Raw genomic sequence first — 20035 nt, 5'->3', positions numbered from 1 at the left:
TTTCCATGTAGGAAAATAAAAACAAAATGTTTGCTGTTGGACTCAAGCAATCTGAATTAAAACATTTGGGTATGTTGAACTGAAATGAAACATTTTGTTTCAAACCAGCTAGACACGGAACAGCATCTGGCTAAGGTGCCTCATGGGAACTGTAATGCAGTTGCCTCATGCCCCCATCTTCCCTTATGGGCTGGGCTCCCTGGCAGGATTTCATTACCCTGTGTTTCAACATTTCTACACTGAAATTCTTCAGAAATTTCCATTCTGCTAAAAAAATTTATATTTTACTTTTCATCTAGATTTTGGATTAAGACATATGTTGATACCCTGGAATTTCCTTTGGGACAGAAAATCTGATTTTTAACCAGCCCTAACTGGTGTCTAGTTTCAAGCTCTAGATAGGTATGGAAGATCTGGGTACACCTACCTGAAATTCAGTCATCCTCACTAAGCTAATGGCCAAGAATTTGCTACAGTATATATCTATATTTTTCTTTGGACATTAAAAAAAACCCAAAGTGTTACATACCACCTTGCAGAGAATAGTTTATGGGAGGGAAAGTTTACATTTCCATCAGCAACATACTGAGCAGCAAACAGAGACTGTGATTACTTTATCAAAGCTATACTATACAACTCCAGCTGTGTTAGAATGCAGGTGCTAGAAATCTACATTATTTTAAATTTGTGACTAACAGGGAAGTGCCTTAATAAAATGCCAAATAAAACAAATGCAAATAGGTAGTAGTTGCAGAATCACTATTTACTGTCCTTTGGGCATCAGGGTCAGATACTCAGTTGGTGTAAATCAGCATTACTTCATTGACTCCAATAGACTACACTAATTTACACCAGTTGAGAATCTGGCCAGATTACTAAATCTTCTTGGCCTGACTGTATTGTGAGTGATTACTTCTGATTAGGGCTGTCAATTAATCACAGTTAACTCACGTGATTATCTCAAAAAAATTAATCGTGATTCATCACCGTTTTAATTGCACTGTTAAACAATAGAATACCAGTTGAAACTTCAGTCACCATTCCAGAGGACATGCTTCTGTGCTGATGACACCCATTAACAAAATAATGCATTAATTAAATTTGTGACTGAACTCCTTGTGAGAGAACTGTATGTCTCCAGCTGTTTTATCCACATTCTGCCATATATTTCATGTTATAGCAGTCTCAGATGATGACTCAGACATGTTGTTCATTTTAACACTTTCACTGCAGATTTGACAAAACATGAAGAAGGCGAGATTTTTAAAGGTAGATACAGTATTCGACCCAGGGTTTAAGAATCTAAAGTGTCTTCCAAAATCTGAGGTGTGAAACATGCTTTCAGAAGTCTTAAAAGAGCAACACTCCGATGAGGAAACTACAGAACCTGAACCACCTAGGGTCCGTCCCCCCCACCTTCCCCACTGCAGGCCCACAACCCCTTTTGCTCCTCTCCCCCCCCACTGCGGCCCCAAGACAGGAGAATTTCTGACCCCATGCCACGGCACTGGGGTGCAGTGAGGAGTGAGAGCTCCTCCAGTCCAATGGCTGCAGTGGGAGTTCGGTTGCTGGGGCTTCCCCTGCCGCCCCTCACGCTTTTGCAGGAGACCTGAGTCAGGGCACTGGGGCTTCTCCTGCCCTGTCCGCCCGGCGCTTCAGCCAGAGAGTGGGGTCGAGCGTGGGGGCTTCCCTGGCTGCCCGCGGCTTCTGTCAGGGATGGGTGGGGAGCGCTGAGGCTACCCCTGCCCAGGGGCTTAGAATGGGGAAGGGGTCGAGGCCACTGGAGGGGGCTTCCCTTGTGGCTTCTGCCAGGGATGAGGTCAGGGGCTGCTGAGGGGAGCTTCCCTCATCCCGCGACTTCTGCCAGGGACAGGTCAGAGGGTGCTGGAGAAGGGTTCCCCTACCCTGCCTGCCCTGCGCTGCTGCCGCAGAGTGGATTCGGGGTACAGGGGCATCCCATGACTCACCCCAACAAGCAGCCAGGGCTCCAGCAGCGGATTTTTTCCAGAGACCCCCAGTTGGCTGGGGCCCAGGGTACGGGCCCCATCAGCCCAGTGGCTAATCCACCACTGACTGGCCTCTCATTTCATGTTAGACACAAGGCTTGTCTACACGGTGAACTACTATGTGACCATCTGCAGTGCTACGGTGCTTTTATGACACTTTCATTGTGTGTTGTAGCAAAGCTGGTGGGCTGTAGATTCGCACCCTGGTTTACTGCAGTGTAATTCGCCAGGTAGACAAGCCCACGATAATAACCTATGATCATGATTCTGCTCTCATCTACCATGGCTTTACACCAGCATACATCTTATCATAGCAAGGATTCAAATTCTGGCTGCCGTGTGAACTAAATGAGATGGTCTAATGCTGGTTCCCTTTTCCTACTTCACAAAACCACCAGACAATTCATCCTGATTCATTGGCTGTGTCCGTTCAGGAGGTCCACGACAGAAATGCCTAGGGTGTTGCAGATCAAGAGTGAGGAGAGGAGGCAGGATTATGTGGAGAAAACGTATATAGTGGTAGCCAGCAGCTCTCTGTCTGGGCCAAACCAGCGTTGGTAATGTCTCACTTACAAGCACGAAAGTCACTCACCATTTTTTGTTAAAGAATAAAGTACCAAAACCACCCACATAAAGTTTCATGGTAGCTGTTCCCTATACCAGAACTTTCGTAAGAGCAATACTGTAGATGGTTACCCACTAAAACACATCACAATCCATTGTGCTTCTCTTTACCAATGAATAATTAATTTTTTTTAATTCACAAATCTATAAAAATAACAGCTCTGACTCTAACAACCACCCAAACGTTTCCTGTATCTATTTACATTCTCTACTGACATTCTGCTTTGCCCTCAGTTCCTTATTACTGAGAGCATTTGAAGCATCCAGAACAATTTACACAAAATGCCAAGTCAGACTCCAATCTAGACTCTGATATTTTCAGAAAGGCTGTTATTTATTTTTAATAACGGCACACTTCTAGCAATATATCACCTGCTTAATTTTATCTCTTCCTGCAGGTTTTTGCTGGTTCACATCTGTCACATACCACTAGATGTTCAATAGACATGCTTTTCATCAAAAATCCAGTACAGCCATTCACTTGTTATCAGAACTTGTTCTCAGCAGCATGATAAAAATCACTGAGGGAAAAGTGATTGACAGGGAAGGACAGTTGCTCCCAGCTTAAAGGTGAGATTAGATTGCAGGGAATAGACTCACTTCTACCTTACAAGCCATTCCAAGAAAATTAAGCACTTGTGTTTTCAGAAAGATGGTATCCACCCTAACATTTGTTTCAAATGCACGTGGGTTCATCATTACCTGCTTGCCACCGCAGGTAGCATATTTTGAAGAAGTTTCTTTCAAAAGAAGAAAAAATTCTGTCAAAATAGCAAGTCTCACACTACTGTCTATCGAAACTGTTATTGAAGCCACTGCTCTCTTGCTCTTATTCCCACAATTTTTTGCCTTTGCTGTCCATTTAGAGAGGTTAATACAACGGCTATAAGATGTGCAGCAAATTTTAATTTTTGTAATAAAAGTCTCTTTCATGCTGCAAAAACATAATCTGTATGAAGCATAATATAATAAAGTGTGCTGTATGAATCCCCCTGATCTATCTACATTACACTCAAGTATCAATATTAAAAATACCATGGGAATAGGCTTGTAGAAATACCATTGGTAAACAGAATAGATACAGACGATTCTTTCCTATTTCAACATTCATAAATATTAAATACATTATTATATCACTACGGTAGGGAAATCATTTGGGATAAACAGGGGCATGGATGAAAGGTTTTCTCCTTGTACCTCTTTCTGGGGAGTTACAGCACAGGAATAGCTCTGTGTTGTATTTTAAAAGTACAGTGGTGTGCAATAGCCTTTCCTAATTAGAGAAGCCAAAGAATGCATAATTAAACAAGGCACTGTAAGCGCCTATTGCTCCATTACAGACAAATTGTTTGGCCCGACACAGTGTGTGTTGCAGTAAAATGAATAAACTCTGAGATTTCTATTCCAGGCTAATGGTAAATATCTGCGTGTGCATGTTAGATTAAGCGTCTTAATGTGAGCATTTGCAAAAGTGTGAAACTAATTGCATTAACAATAATCTCATTATCAGCCTTTCTTAGAGATCTGTGTGCATTTTTGCTGCAGCAGGAACATGTTAGGAGCTGAAGCCTGGATTCTCTACATGTCCTCCCTTCTTTTTCAGCCTTCACCCTGGGGAGTTTACAAGTGTGCCAGTCCAGGAGGGTGTTAATTCCCCAGCCTCCTCACACTGAAGCTAGATTGGCAGCATACTGCTGTCTGATATGAGAAGCACTACTCTTAAGACCTTAGTAGCAGGCACTACAACAGTAATCCCCAGCCTAGAGGGTTGCTAAATGAGAGCCTCACCCTCTGTGCTACCGCAGTTCTGGGTACTGCAACTAACACCCTACCACCAGAGGCTACGGCTGTGACTCAGCAGGGTCAGGTGACCAGCAGCAGACTGCTGATTTGATATCACCAGGCATAAAGCTTCATGTTCCTGTCCCACCCCTTGTCTAACACCTAGTTGCTAGGGGTTGTTGCTTATAGGTGACTGCAATGGGGAGGGCATCCCGGGCTCAAGTGCACCTCCAGATTTCTGCTTGGCCTGCTGGGATGAGGGGAGAGGGAGAGGGGCTCTGTCCTTCTGCTGCTGCATCTGCCCACCAGCATGCTCGGCCCCTGTCCCTGGCAGGGAGTGGAGGGGGTGGGACCAGCCAAGTCTCATGCCAGCTGCTCCAGGTCACTGCTCTGTGCCGCACTGCAGCTGCCTGTGAGAACCTGGCTGGAAAGGTGGTGGCAGCCCACCCTCTCCGTTTCCCATTCAGGCCTGGCTGCCAGGGACAGAGGCTGAGTGGGGCAGAGCTCCTCCGTGCCCCCAGCACATTTCCGGCTTGCTTGGCCCCTGTCCCTGGCAGCCAGGCCTGGGTGGAGAGCAGAAGGTAGGGTGATCAGACAGCAAATGTGAAAAATCAGGACGGGGGTGGGGAGGGTAATAGGAGCCTATATAAGAAAAAGACCCAAAAATCGGGAATGTCCCTATAAAATCGGGACATCTGGTCACCCTAGCAGAAGGGGTGGGCCACTCCTGCCTTCCCAGCTAGGCTCTCTCTCAAGCAGCTGCCGCGCTGCACAAAGACAGTGACCCAGAGCAGCCACCTTCAGCCGGGGTGAGAAGTATCTCCCTCCCACGCCCCTCCTGGGCCTGGCTGCCAGTAAGGGACTGAATATGCCAGCGGGGAGGTACAGCGGGAGAAGGACAGAGCTCCCCCACCCCCGCAAGGTAATTCCAATGGGATTGGGATAGTGTGGCAGCCCCAGGCTGGGCACTGGGTGGAGGGTCTCTAGAGAAGGCACCGGGAGCAGGTTCCCTGGTCTCCACCTAGCTGGAGGTAGGGGCATTGCCTTAGGGTGACCATATAGCAAGTGTGAAAAATCGAGACGGGGTGGGGGGTAATAGGAGCCTATATAAGAAAAAAATCCAAATATCAGGACTGTCCGTCTAAAATCAGGGCATCTGGTCACCCTGCATTGCCTGCACCTCCCCTGCTGATGTGTCTGTGAGCTCTGAGGAAACACTAATGCTGTGAGTCTCCCCAGGCTGGGCCTAGCCCCAGCCAAGCCCAGAGGCACATGCTCCCTGGTCCTGTGGCCCCAGCCCCTCAGGAGCCAGCAGGATAGGCTGACCTGGTCCAGGGAGGTGGGGCTGGAAGTTCCTCCCAGAGGCAACACATTATGGGGTCATGTGTTTTCTCCTCCTTTACATTGTTCCCCCTCTCCCCCTGACTGGTATCAGGAGGCACCAGTCATCTATGCTTTGGCTTGACCTTTGGTGTGGCTTTGGACTCTGACTCTGATCTTTGGCTTCTGACCCTGGCGCAATGCCTAGCTCAACCTCCAGGTCAGACTGCCAGGTTACAAGCCCTGACACTTAGCCAAAGCCAATTGACATCAGTAGAAGTCTTTCCGTTGACTATGAATTTAGGGTCTTCACCATTTCTTCCTGAGAGACTAGTGCCCCTATTCAGCAAAACACTTAAGTGTGTGCTTGATTGATTTACTAAATTTGGACCAAAAGGCATCAACTTGCCCAGGATCAATTTGCTCAATCTACCTCCTTGGTTCAAACCCAGATTTTTTTTCTTAGTTTGATTCAGGGAGGAAAAAATATATTTCATTGTCTATATTAAGCTGACAAAGAAAAAAAATCCCACTCAGCATTAAACAAGAATCCCTAAATAATTTGTGGGTTCACTTTCCCCGTGTAGAAAGTGTTGGACATATGAACTCTAATCCTACATCGTTCCTTATCCAGCACTCAACATGAAGGGAAATCATTTCCACCTTGAGTTCATGTTTGAACTGTGGGAGCTCTTCTGGGTGTTAAACAACTTGATGAATTCATGTTATTTGCATATGGTGACAGTGTCAACTGTTACACCCTTTCAGGAACTTTCACATTATTTTGTAGGTAAGATTGCTCTGATTCAGACTTAGCTGCTGCATCTGTGGTTGTGAAGTTGGGTCTGAGACTAGAGGTGGAGCATGGCAACATGTTCTCTGCTTCATCTTCAGCTAGTAGCACTGACAGAAAGAGATGTTCATGCTGCCACATGAGTTAAATCCCTGCTGTTCCTGGCAGTTGATGGCTAGCAGAGAGAATATAATACTTCCCTACAGAAGGGCATAATGCCAGCTTTTCTTAAAGAAGTGATTTTCAGATCCATGCTCAAGAAACCATCTCTTGACACTGGCAGTCTCTTCGTTTCCTCACAATTAATTCCCTCTCTCAGATATTCCTTAACAAGAATGACGATTGCAACATGGACACCCCTCATACGTCACCAAAATATTCTTAGCTGCTGAGCTAAAACCCAACAATGGAATGATCCCCCCACCCCCACGCAAGAAAGACTTGTTTCCAGCAAGAGCCTAGTTCTTAATTAATATTTTCTTTTATTTTATATGACCTTATCAATGGCAAATGAAAGAACAAGAAGTTTCCCAGACTGAGTAACCTATGTCACTTTTGAATTCCAAATATTTCATCTGTTTATATTTTTCTTTCTTTACACTTAAAATGAGAAGAGGCACTTTTATGAGAGTCTAGGTGCCTCTGACAATTTATTTTAAAATACAGTAATTCAGTTGTGACCCTAAGAATCCCTCAGTGCCAGCTGGCAAAAGGGTCCCTGTTCAGTAACAGCAACTTCTACCAGGCCTGACAAACTCACTACACCTAACACATTGCTGCGATAGTATTTATGTGTAACTTTAGCGCCCTCGTGGCCAAGATGGAGTCTGCTCTGCAGGCAGCTCTGGCCAAGAGACAGCGCGTGCAGGAATGCAGCAGGAGAAATCCCTTCCACCCCAGGGGCACCTGTTCCAACCCCCAGAGTGAACACACCCACCCACAGGAAAAGCACAGTCTATATAACAAAGGGAGATATTTATTTACAGAGGGCTGGGAGGAGAAAAACAACAAGGGGAAATATAGGGGGAGCAGTAAAACAGGCTGCATTCAAACCAAGGCCCCACGGACCCAGTGGTAGCACAGTCTGACAGGGCAGATACCGAGCAACGTGTCTGTACACAGTGTTCAGGAGGCCTGAGCAAAGTTCCAGTCCGGTGGTGAGTCTTGGGTGCTCCTGGTCGTCTTCAGCGCCAGTGAACTCTCCCCAGGAAACCCCTCCGGTACCTCTTCTGCCGCTCTCTGCAAAGCCCCACAGAGCGGCCACCTCCCCACTTAACTATCTAACAGCCTCCCTCCTTATTTCCAGTGCAGAGTCACAAGCCCCAGTACTCACAGCCCCAGGCAGCTCCGGGCAGCCGTGATACTGGGTCCAGCTCTGGCCTGTCCTTCTCGGGCGATTCCCCCCGGCACAGGACTTCTCCTGGCTCCTGTCCTGGGCTGCCCCGATCAGGCTTGTCCTCCTCAGGCCTCCAGCAGGTTCTCTCTGCTTCCTTCCCCAGGGCCAGCCATGTTGCTCTCCTCTCTCTCCCTCCAGCTCCAGCCCTGCCCCCTGGAGTTTCCCTCCTTTTTCTTACTCTCCCCCTCCCCCTTGGGAAAAAGATTTAAAGGGGCCATGCTCTCTAGACCCCAAAGGGTTACACTCTCCCCCCCCAAAAGAAATAATCCTTGATGTCCCCATCAAGGTAGGCAACTTTAAGCCATGGATCCCCAGCAGGAGACCCAGGGCCCCCATTCGTTAGAAGCATTCCCATCATCCATCCCACAGGACCCCGAGGGGTGGAACAGGTTTCCCATGAGGCAGCTCGCCCCCCGTGGCACCCCAGGAAGCTGTAGGTCACTGGGTTCCCCTAAACGATCATATGTCAGCACACACCTGGGCTTCCCTTCCCTAGAGGAACGTCTAGGCTGGCTGTCGGATGTTGGCTGAGGTGACACCACCGGACATGGAGGCAAGATGATGGGTCCTTGAGGCACGAATTCAAGTGCATCTGGGTTTAAAGTGGCTGTTTGGGGTACAGGGTTCTCTGCCTGCACTGAGCCTTCCTCATCATGTTCTTGGGGGGTGTCCACAGCTTGGGACAGTGAGGCCTCGGGAATGCTCAGTGTGGGGTCTTCCCCTTCACCATCTCTTTGCGTGACAACAAAAGGATCCATTAGGGTCAGGTCATTCCCAACTGGATGTTCACCAAACCCTATTTCATCCTCACTCTCCGAGGAGCTGGGTGTTTGCAGAGGACGGGTATATTTCCGTCGTTGGGACCGTGTCCGACTTCCAGGTCCGGGAGTCTCAGAATCTGTGGAAACATCCTCACAGGGAAACAATACTTGTCCTATAGGTAACAGATGATTCTGGTGGAGAGTTTTGGTGGGGCCGCGACTGCCCTCAGGGCGATACACTGGTAGATCCCCAAGTTTCTTCTCTATAATGTGGTGTGACTCCCAACGATCTGCAATTTTGTGTTTTCCTGTAGGCCGAGATTTCACCAACCCGAATCTCCTGTTGCCTCACTCGCTGATCATATCGGGTTTTATTCTTTTGATTCTGGTGACCAGCTGCTTGCGTCGCTATTCGATATGCCTCTTTCAGTTGATCTCTCGCCACATACCCCAAGTATGTTTTTGGGAGTGCCCCATCTGAAGACACTTCAAAACAGAGATCGATCGGCAGCCGGCTCTCGACCGAACATTAACATGTATGGTGTGAACCCAGTTGCATCGTGTCGAGTGCAGTTATATGCATGAACCAAATGCTCTACGTGCTGGCTCCAGTATTTTTCTGCTGAGGCTCCAGAGTTCCCAGCATGTTCAGTAGCGTTTGAATCGTTCTGGTAGTGGATCCCCTTGGGGATGATAAGGTGGTGCGTGATTTTTATCCCCATGATCTTACAAAGTTCTTTATTAATCGACTTTCAAAATCCCGTCCTGATCTGAGTGTAGTCCCATAGTGGACGAAGAACTTTTCCCACAGGACCTTGGCAACCGTGGAAGCTTTTGATCTTTGGTGGATAAGCCTGGGCATAACGAGTAAAATGGTCAGTGACCACCAAGATATTTGCAGTACGGTCAGGCTCTAATGACAGAAAGTCCATAAAGACAAGCTCCATGGGTGCAGAACTTGTGATGCTGACAAGAGGAGCTGCCTGCTTAGGCAGAGTCTTTCGTTGGATACATCTGGTGCAGGTGCGAATATGGTGGCGATGTCAGGCCCCCATTCGGGCCAATAGAATCTTGCCTTAACTAGGGCCTCCAACCGCTCGATTCCCAGATGCCCCATTCGATCGTGGCAGGCCTCTGTAGCACCAACTGCTTATGGTGAGGCCTCTGAGGATGCTTCTGCCCTCGGTAAAGTCGTCCATCCCGAACCAATAAGCGATCCCATTCTTTCAGCAAAAGGGCCTCCTCTGGGTGACTATAGCCCTGGGATCTTTTCCCTTTCCAATGCATAAAGGATGTCCTTCATCCGTGGATCAGTCTCGATCCTTTAGTTTGGGCAGCTGTGGGTCCAGTACTCTAGTAAAACTTGAGTAGGCTATGGGTATGGCTTCTGGTGGTGCACCCAGACAGTCAATTGCCCGTTCTCCATTGGCTGTGGATTTTTCCTCCACAATGGATACCATAAAGCTCTCAGTTCAGAGGTCCCCACATTCATCTGATCATTGAGTAATAAATCCTTAGAGTGAGGTTGGACAAGGCATCTGCATCCATGTTTGTTCTGCAGAGTGAAATCATAGGCAGAGAGTGCGTGTCCTGCTACGGATAATTTTGCTGTTGTCTTGATGTATGTCAAAGGGTTATTATCAGTTTTACAGTGAACTTGGCCCCATAGAGGTAGTCATGGAACCTCTCTGTGATGGCCCATTTCAATGCCAGGAACTCCACTTGATGTGCAGGGTAGTTTCTCTCAGGCGGTGTGAGACCTCGACTTGCAAATGCTACCTCACGCTCTTGATAAAGGACAGCGCTAAACCAGTGTAGCTTGCATCAACATGAAGTTCATACGGCTGGGTGGGATCAGCGTACACCAAAACAGGTGCTGAGCTGTTGAATGATTTTATGGAAAGCTTCTTCACACTCAGCAGTCCACCGTTTCCAAAAGGTGCACCCACATTGAAGTATTTATGGCGAGGTGAGTTCCTTCTTCTTATTTGTGGGGTATCCCTTGGTGAGCTCTGTGAGTGCATGAAAATTCTTGATAAACTATAGCCACAGAATCCCAGAAATGACCTTAATTCCTTGAGAGTTGTGGGCCTCGGCCAGGTAGTTTACCGCTCACCTTCTCTGGGTCTGTAGCTATACCATCTGCAGACACTATGTGTCCCACATACCGCACGGATGTTTGGCAAAAGATGCACTTGTCTAAGGATAACTTGAGGCCAGCCTGTTCCAACCGATCCAGGACTTTGCACAGGTGTTCTTCTAAAGTGCGAACACTATAATGTCATCCAGGTATACCAGACACTCCAACAGGTGCATGTCCCTACCACCCGCTCCATGAGTCGCTGAAATGTGGCTGGAGCTCCAGATACTCCTTGAGGCATGCGATTAAATTGGTAAAATCTAAGGGCAGATGAATGCTGTCTTCTCCCGGTCCTCGGGTGCCATGGGCACTTGATAGTATCCACTGCGGAGGTCAAAGACAGAGAACCAGCAGCTACCATTCAAGCTATCCAAAGCGCCATCCACCCGGGCATTGTGTATTGGTCAGGATCGTCCGCTGGTTCAGAGTTTCCACTTTTCTTGGATTCCTCAATGATACCTGCTTGAACCAGTTCCTGTAGGTGCTGCCTCACATCTTCAATATCAGCAAGGCCGACCATCCTGCATTTGGATATGGTGCTCCACATCATGTGCACACCCAACATCCCATTCGTGCATAGAGAAAACAGCCTTCCTCTTGATTAACTTCTCGTCCTTCCACTCAGCAGGAATAAACTATCCTCCCAAAAGGCCTAGCCTTGGTCTTCTCTTGGGATTGGTATGCAGCTTTACATAACGCATGCATTGGCAGCTCCTGCAGATAGTTGTTCCCTGCCATCTCACGGCATTTCCACGCCAACCTCTGGAACAGGTTTGCATTTGTCCCTAGGATTAAAGGTGCATACTTTCTTCCCTTTGGATCTGGGCAGACCAGTGCCAAAGTTTCTATTTCCTGGTTTATTGGGAACTGAACATTCAACAGGATATATCCTCCTCCCAGACTGTCAGGCCAGACAGGCAAATGCTGCAGGTGTTCTGGTGACCTGTGATCCACTGTCCAGCAAGGCCTCACACAATCGTCCTTCTATGGTAGCCTCTGTTTGTTTTTCTGGGAGCCTTGTCTTGGGTTGCTCCTTCCCAAGACCTGTTGGTGTTTCCTGAAGCCTCCTAAGGGTCTGCTGCAATCTCTGAGATACCCTTGCATGATCTGTCTTGTTTTGACAATCCATAGTGACCATCTCTTCCACAGTTATAACAGAAACCTGCACGCTGGCTATCACCCCTCCTGCTACTCTCCTCTCTTGAGGATGGCACAGTATGTCCCTGAGCTTTCATCATGGCCACGGTCAAATCTCTCAGTGCTGCTGCCACTGATGGGGCATCTTCCATCTCTCCAAGCACTGTGGTGGTGTGACTCCTGCTGTCTTCGGCTGCAACACTGCATCCGCAATGAGCTTGTGGAATGGGGTGGATCTTCTCAGCTGCAGTTTCCACAACATCAACCCATCTTGTCGATGCCCTCCTTCCGCACTACCTGCTGTAGCAAATCCTCTAGTCTCCTGATGAAATCAGACAATCGCTGATAGGTATGGCGGAACCGATAATACAGGTCTTCACTGCTATCAGTAGCACCATAGACACTCTCAAGAGCGGTTAAATAGTCTTGCACCGTGGCAGCTGGTTGTGAGTCTTTCAGGGCTCGGATAATTCGCATGGCAGGTCCCCTCAGACTCTCAAGCACCCGCTTCCGCTTCTCAGCATCAGAGCATTCCCACTCTTGGACAAGTGGCACCGTAAAATCCTCCATGTTTCATAATCATCCTCCCTGAGGGTACAGGTGACACCCCGAGAATGATGCATCTTTGAGAGCATTTCCCAGCTCTTTGGCCCATCCCACCAGGCTGGGTGCTGCAGGTGTTGGAGCCCCTCCTAATGCTAAAATTAATTCTTCTCTTGTCCGCTTCTCATCTACCATCAGAGCTTGCAATTTCTGTGCTAAAGAATCCACCTCAAGTGACTCAGGCACACTAGGAGGACTGCTCTGAGAATTGTCCAGGGGATACCTTCTACTTTCACCTCTTTGGGCACTTTGTCAAGATCTGCTTCCTTGGAGTGAGTACATAGTGCTACCATGCCCTTCACTTTGCGGTTGTAAATAAGAGTGTGGACCTTTACCCTCCCCAGTATTTCAGCTGCATCTAGGCTCTCCTCAATCTCATTTGGTTCCATCTCTTCTGGGAACCCCGCCACCAGCACAGCTTTGGTTACTGGTATTCGTGCCCCTCGGCACAGGTCCTCTAATAATCCTCTCCATTTTTTTACTGAGATGAAAGTCACTCAGGAGTTTCTTTCTCTGTGAAGAAAAAGCCCAGGGGTGTGGGTATGTGTGTGTGTTGCAAAAGATGGAGTCTGCTCTGCAGGCAGCTCAGACAGCGCGTGCAGGAATGCAGCAGGAGAAATCCCTTCCACCCCAGGGCACCTGTTCCAACCCCCAGAGTGAACACACCCACCCACAGGAAAAGCACAGTCTATATAACAAAGGGAGATATTTATTTACAGAGGGCTGGGAGGAGAAAAACAACAAGGGGAAATATAGGGGGAGCAGTAAAACAGGCTGCATTCAAACCAAGGCCCCACGGACCCAGTGGTAGCACAGTCTGACAGGGCAGATACCGAGCAACGTGTCTGTACACAGTGTTCAGGAGGCCTGAGCAAAGTTCCAGTCCGGTGGTGAGTCTTGGGTGCTCCTGGTCGTCTTCAGCGCCAGTGAACTCTCCCCAGGAAACCCTCCGGTACCTCTTCTGCCGCTCTCTGCAAAGCCCCACAGAGCGGCCACCTCCATAACTATCTAACAGCCTCCTCCTTATTTCCAGTGCAGAGTCACAAGCCCCAGTACTCACAGCCCCAGGCAGCTCCGGGCAGCCGTGATACTGGGTCCAGCTCTGGCCTGTCCTTCTCGGGCGATTCCCCCCGGCACAGGACTTCTCCTGGCTCCTGTCCTGGGCTGCCCCGATCAGGCTTGTCCTCCTCAGGCCTCCAGCAGGTTCTCTCTGCTTCCTTCCCCAGGGCCAGCCATGTTGCTCTCCTCTCTCTCCCTCCAGCTCCAGCCCTGCCCCCTGGAGTTTCCCTCCTTTTTCTTACTCTCCCCCTCCCCCTTGGGAAAAAGATTTAAAGGGGCCATGCTCTCTAGACCCCAAAGGGTTACATATGTATAAAGAATATCATGTGAGATCTTAAATGAAAGCCAGGATCATGATGGTCATTTATACTGTTGTGAAATGTATGTACTGATTATATTTTAAAAGTTATGTCTATATGCTGAAAATATGTCCTTATAGTTTGTATAAAGGTGTTATTCCCCAGCAGAGGTGAAAATCTGATTTTGACAGACAAAGGGTTGTATATTCATACATCTGCCTAGGTTCATATGTAGATTAAATATTGTAAGCCAGACACAATTGGAGCTACATTTCCATTTCAAGTCAACATGTGGATATGAAGACAACTTGCAAGAGCACACCAGGAAGGGAATCACAGGAGTTCATCCCGTCACTGGGGTCAAATCAATGAGTTTGGGGAAATATAAGAAGGAACAAAAGGCCATTTTGGTATCCATTTACTGAGGAATCACCCTTGAAGGGCATAGGGTATTCATGAAAACTTGGATCCTGGTTTGACTGGAAACTAGCAGCTCTGTCAAAAACGGAATCCTTGGGAGAAAATCTGCTTATTAAATAGGAAAGGTAGCCATTAATAAGTGTGGACCTCGGATTGTGATTCAGGTTTTGTTTTGTTTGTAACCATTCTGTTTCCAATATGGTTACTCACTATTTATCTGAATCTTTGAATCTCTGTTCTGTGTTAATAAACTTATCCTTATTTTTATTATAAATGCATCTTAATGCTAGGGTATTAAGCCAAGTGTGAATCCTCAGTTGAATCAAATAAGCTGATGTGTATACTGTTTCCTTTGGGGACAGTGAACTTGGTTATTTCTGACAGGTTTCAGAGTAGTAGCCGTATTAGTCTGTATCAGCAAAACAACAGGGAGTCCTTGTGGTACCTTAGAGACTAAGAAATTTATTTGGGCATAAGCTTTTGTGGGCTAGAACCCACTTCATCAGCTGCATGGAGTGGAAAATACAGGAGCAACAATACCCCTTGTGGCGGGGTGAACCCTGCTCTTGCCCTGAAGGGCGTAAAACAGCCAGGAAGAGGGCTGTGGCAGGGAAAAGCTAAGCTGATTGGGGAAGCGGCTGCAGCTGGGGCCACGCCCCAAATTGAGCAACAGGGCCTTATTAGGCGGCCAGAGAAGCCAGAAGCAACAGTCTCTCTCTGTTTGTAGAGGGAGATGGGCCTGGCTGCAGGGAGCTAGAGACAGGGTACCTGAGTGAAGCAGGGCTGGGGAGAAAGGCAGAGGAGCTGGGGAGCTCCAGCCTGGAAAGCCCCAGGCTGCGGCCTAGCATAAGGCCAACTGGTACTGGGGGTTGCAGAGGGTAGCCCAGGGGTAGGCCAAGGCAGCAGGTCCAAACCCTCCTTGCCAGTGATGAGTAGGCTGATACTGCAGTCTGCCCCAGGGCTAGACGATGACTGGCAGTAGCCTTATACTGAGGCGAGGTGGGAATAGTGGGTGGGGGTTCCCTGGGGAGGGGAGACCCTAAGACTAAGGGGTTACTGCCAGGGGGCAGCACCCTAGATAAAGGGGCACCGGGGTCCTGGGAGGGACATGGGGGCCAGAGGACAGGTGGATCACTGGCCTGCAGAGGGCGCTCCAGAGCTGGAATGAGCTAATTCCCAGAAGTCACCAGCAGGAGGCGCCGCAGGGCTGAGTCTGCACATCTACACCCCTCTGCCATGTACATTGGCCAAACCGGGCAGTCTCTACACAAAAGAATAAATGGACACAAGTCTGATATCAGGAAGCATAATGTTCAAAAACTAGTAGGAGAACATTTCAGTCTCCCTACTCACTCAATAATAGACCTGAAAGTGGCAATTCTTCAACAAAAAACTTCAAAAACAGACTCCAACTTGAAATTGCAGAACTGAAATTAATTTGCAAACTAGACACCATCATATTAGGCCTGAATAAAGACTGGGTCATTACAAAATCTAAACCTAATTTCCCCAATACTAATTTCCCCCTACTGTTACCCACACTTTCTTGTCAACTGTCTGAAATGGGCCACTCTCACTCATTACCACTTCAAAATTTATTTTTCCTCCCTTTATTTATTTATAATTTATTTTATTCTGCTGTTAATTGAATTGTCTCATTAGACTGACCTCACACTTGGTAAGGCAAATCACATCTTTTCATGTATTTATACCTGCTCCTGTATTTTCCACTCCATGTGTGCCGGTTATTTCTGTGTGTCCAGTGATAGGGGCTGGACCTTGCAAGAGCTGCTGCTAGAGGGACTTTGGGATGGGGTATACCTTGTGTTCTCTGCAAGGCAAAGGAAGGGCTGGCAGAGTTCTGAGGAGAGTGCTTGAGTGGCGGTGAGGCTGATTGTGGTAGGGAGCTGGCTCACAGCAACCACAAGAAAGACCCCTTCATGCTGGCAGGCAGGGGGTAACATGATGACTCACAGTCCTAGGAACTCCAAGAAAGCATCATGTCAGTATAGCAAAATAAACAGCACTCCTGCAGCACATGATCATACTAATAATTGTGCAGCAAGACAAAGCAAAATAGGTAATAATTGGAGATATACCAATGTCCTAGAACTGGAAGGGACCTTGAAAGGTCATTGAGTCCAGCCCCCTGCCTTTACTAGCAGGACCAATTTTTGCCCCAGATCCCTAAGTGGCCCCCTCAAGGATTGAACTCACAATCCTGGGTTTAGCAGACCAATGCTCAAACCACTGAGCTATCCCTCCCCCCTGAAATAAACAAACACAGTTCCCACTTCACAACACATTAGTCTTGAACAACATGTGCATCTTCAGCTGCCCTCTTAAAAAGATGTGCCTTGGAGCATGCCCTGAAGGTCAGCAGATTCAGGCTGTTTTGGACCAAGGGACAGCCATATATTTCAAAGGAAAGGAGTCCTCACTGAGAATATCCTCCTTGGTTCCTTCTCTTTTATAATGAGAAGGCTCTGGCTCAAGTGCCTCAGCAGATCTTAATTGTGGCAAAATATCCCAGGGAAAGAGTCAGTCTCTCAGGTGGGATGGTCTTGAGCCATCTGAGGCTTTAAATGTCAGAACCAACACCTTAAACTATCCACAAACTACAGGCAGCCAGTGTAGAACATTGAGCACTGCTTAAAAATGCTTGTGGCAAGAATCGCCTCGTAGCGAGGAGACTGACATATTCTTCACTAGCTTTAAGAGGTGGTCCTAAATACAAAAGTCTAGTTTCAAGGTGACAAAGGCCTGAATTATACTGGTGAGGTTCACAACAGAAAAAAAACTTCAACCTTCTAGCTTGAAATGAAATGAAAACAAGCCATCTTGGCTACCGTTGAAAGACAATCATGCAATGATATTTGAGAATCCGGCCAGACTCCTTAGTTGCAGATACATAAGTAATTATCAACAAAGACATGACTACAGTCAGTGGTGGGGCAATGGTGGGGGGCAAAATGGGCAGTTTGCCCCAGGCCCCTGTTTGAGAGTTCCCCTTAACTAAGGGTATGGCTACACTTGCAGCTGTACAGCGCTAGGAGTTAAACCTGTCATCGTACAGCGAAGTGGGGAAAGTGCTGCAATCTGGCCACACTGACAGCTACCAGTGAACTGTCGTGACCACATTTGCAGCATCTGCAGTGGCATTGGGAGCGGTGCATTATGGGCAGCTATCCCAGCGTTCAAGTGGCTGCAACATGCTTTTCAAAAGGGGAAAGGGTGGAGTGTAACAGGGAGTGTGGGGGGGAGAGAGAGTGGATTTTTGGAGCCGACACTCTGTCAGCAGCTGCAACTTCCGACCCCCTCCCTCACCCTCTCTTGCTCACTGAAAGCAAATAGCCCTCTTTGTTTTTATCCTCACAGACCAGATAATCAGCCTCCCCGAAATGGACCCCACCCCGCTCGCCATGCTGCTTCTCTCCTCAAGCCCCCTCTCTTCAAGCAAACACTAGCTGTGGGTGTTCCAAAGGGAGCTCATTCACAGCAAACAGGGGCTGTGTTTGTTTTTTTGATAAGCAGCTTCAGGAGCCCGGTGTTCACAACAAAACAAACAGAGGCATCACAACAAAACAAAGAGCGTAATCTTTACTTAAAAGCATTATGGGAAGCTTCCGGAGATCAGTCACAGCGTACTAAGATTATTCCCTGTTTACACGGGCACCCCAGCGCTGCAGCACCAGCGCTATTCTCTTTATTCCTCTCGTCGAGGTGGAGTACATGCAGCACTATAGCCAGGGAGATACAGCGTTGTACGTGCCTTGCCAGTGTGGACGGGGAGTGAGTTACAGCACTGTAAAGCCACACCAGCGCTGTAACTCTCAAGTGTAGCCAAGGCCTAAGTGACATTATGACGTGGCACATGGGGTAGCAGTGGCACTCAGGTTTTGGGTAATTGGATAGTTGCTCTTCATCCATTGTTAGGATGAGACTAGTCACCAGCACCACTCATAATGTTAATGTTTCTGTCTTGCATTTTCTTTTCAGAAATGTGTATTAAATGTTGGAAAGGATTTCTAGGGTGTAGATGTGATGCTCCCCTGGGGCACCTCACCACTATCTGACCTTAGCATGAAGGAGTGCTTGCTGGGGGTCAGCTCCCTGAAACCAACAGCCTCTGACAATACAAACACAGCCTCCCGGGCCTCCACAGGCCTGACATGTTCTATATAGGTAGTGACAGGCACACATCAGCCCCCGAATACTCTGAGTGTTCTGTGCAATGTCCAGCCCCCTATCTACTGAACACTCCCAGAATTATCAGGTCTACTATTCCCAAGGGAACAGCACACACCAGATTGCAAGATTCAACTCAGGACCAGCACTTTGCTTAACTCTACAGTAGTCAGATATATTTATGGTGAAGACAAGAATACATTTATGATCAGAGATTCAAGGAACTGTGAGTAAGAATATTGGAAACAAATGATTACATATAAAACAAAATAATAAAACACATTCTAGAGACTAAACTAATAGGTCAACCTCATGTCTAAAGAAGTTTTCTCTCACTAAAGTTCTCTTCAGCATTTTCAACCAAGACAGAATGAGACCCCACCTTCATGAATGCAGAAGCCCTTGTTTTCTTCCTTAGCAAAGGGTGCCTGGGTGTCTTCTTTGCCTTCTAGAAATAACCCCAAAGCCCATTGTCTTTACTCATAAACAGGATAACCCCCCCGGAATTTGCGGTTTTTTTCTGCGTGTTCTTTTCATGTTGATTTCACATCTCTTCATTAACATTTGACTTCATATGTAAATAAACATCCGTTGTGTTAGCTTACAATGCTTAATTTACATCCTGACAGAGAAACAAGTTTTCTCTTAGACAAAAATGTTTCTATTTTACCTTTGCTGGTGACTAATACCTTGATACAGACTCTAAGGACATGTTTTCCATACATATACATAGCTCCTTACATAGTATCTGTACATACTTGTCACAATGGTATTGATGACCAGTGTGACACCATCTTTTAATTTAAGACCTTGCATGATATTCTTTGGTGAACCAGAATGTATACATCAGAATCAGGATATTCCTGCAACCACCTTGCCAATTGGCATTCAGAGGTTTTGGTGGTCACAGCATAGGTGCTGGAACTAGGGGTGCTGGGGGTGCAGCAGCAGCCCATGGCGTGAAGCGGTTTCCATCACATACAGAGTATACAGTTTGATTCAATGGCTCTGAGCACCCCCCACTATACAAATTGTTCCAGCACCCCTTGGTCACAGTAGACAGTACGATAGAAGCAGGCCAACGTTCCTGTACATGCATCCCTGACCACTAAGTAAACACTTTTAACATTATTGTACTTATCTAACATAAACTTCACAGAGCACAATATTCACCTCAGCTGCTGCAGCCTAAGTACAAATGTGACTTTTTTAAAACTTAATCCTAAAGATTTTTCTGGTAGCTTTTTTTTTTTTTTTTTAAGTTTTATCTCCTGACGGAATCTGGTAAATTCAGTTTAAAGCTGAAGTGTTCTCGTTTGAGTTTAAGAGGACAGCTCAGTTGCTTTGTCTTCTTGTTCCTGAGAACAAGATTCCAACTTCAGTACCACTGTTAAATACAATTAAAAGTGCTTACCTCACATTCATTATGCAGAAAAATGCAGATATTTAGCAGGAGAATCACAGAGTTCATTGGGAATTCAACACTGTACAAACAGCTACTGCTGAA

At 47.2% G+C, this 20035-nt stretch overlaps 1 protein-coding gene across 2 annotated transcripts in view; it reads right to left on the bottom strand.

Moving 5' to 3' along the window:
* Nucleotides 1–20035, bottom strand: part of LOC120396404 (probable G-protein coupled receptor 141) — a 38865-nt gene extending 18830 nt beyond the window's left edge. The window contains exon 1 of one of the 2 annotated variants that reach the window (XM_039521233.1): nucleotides 19943–20035. The gene's annotated coding sequence lies outside the window, so the exon portion shown is untranslated. Of the gene's footprint in view, nucleotides 1–1967; nucleotides 2061–19942 lie in introns of those variants that run through there. The other variant, XM_039521234.1, reaches the window with a different exon arrangement.

The sequence above is a fragment of the Mauremys reevesii genome, linkage group 2 (genome assembly GCF_016161935.1).
Source record: "Mauremys reevesii isolate NIE-2019 linkage group 2, ASM1616193v1, whole genome shotgun sequence".
In the NCBI taxonomy this organism is placed as follows: Eukaryota; Metazoa; Chordata; order Testudines; family Geoemydidae; genus Mauremys; species Mauremys reevesii.
The sequence above is the reverse complement of the archived record's forward strand: the minus strand, read 5'-3'. Positions and strand labels throughout refer to the sequence as shown.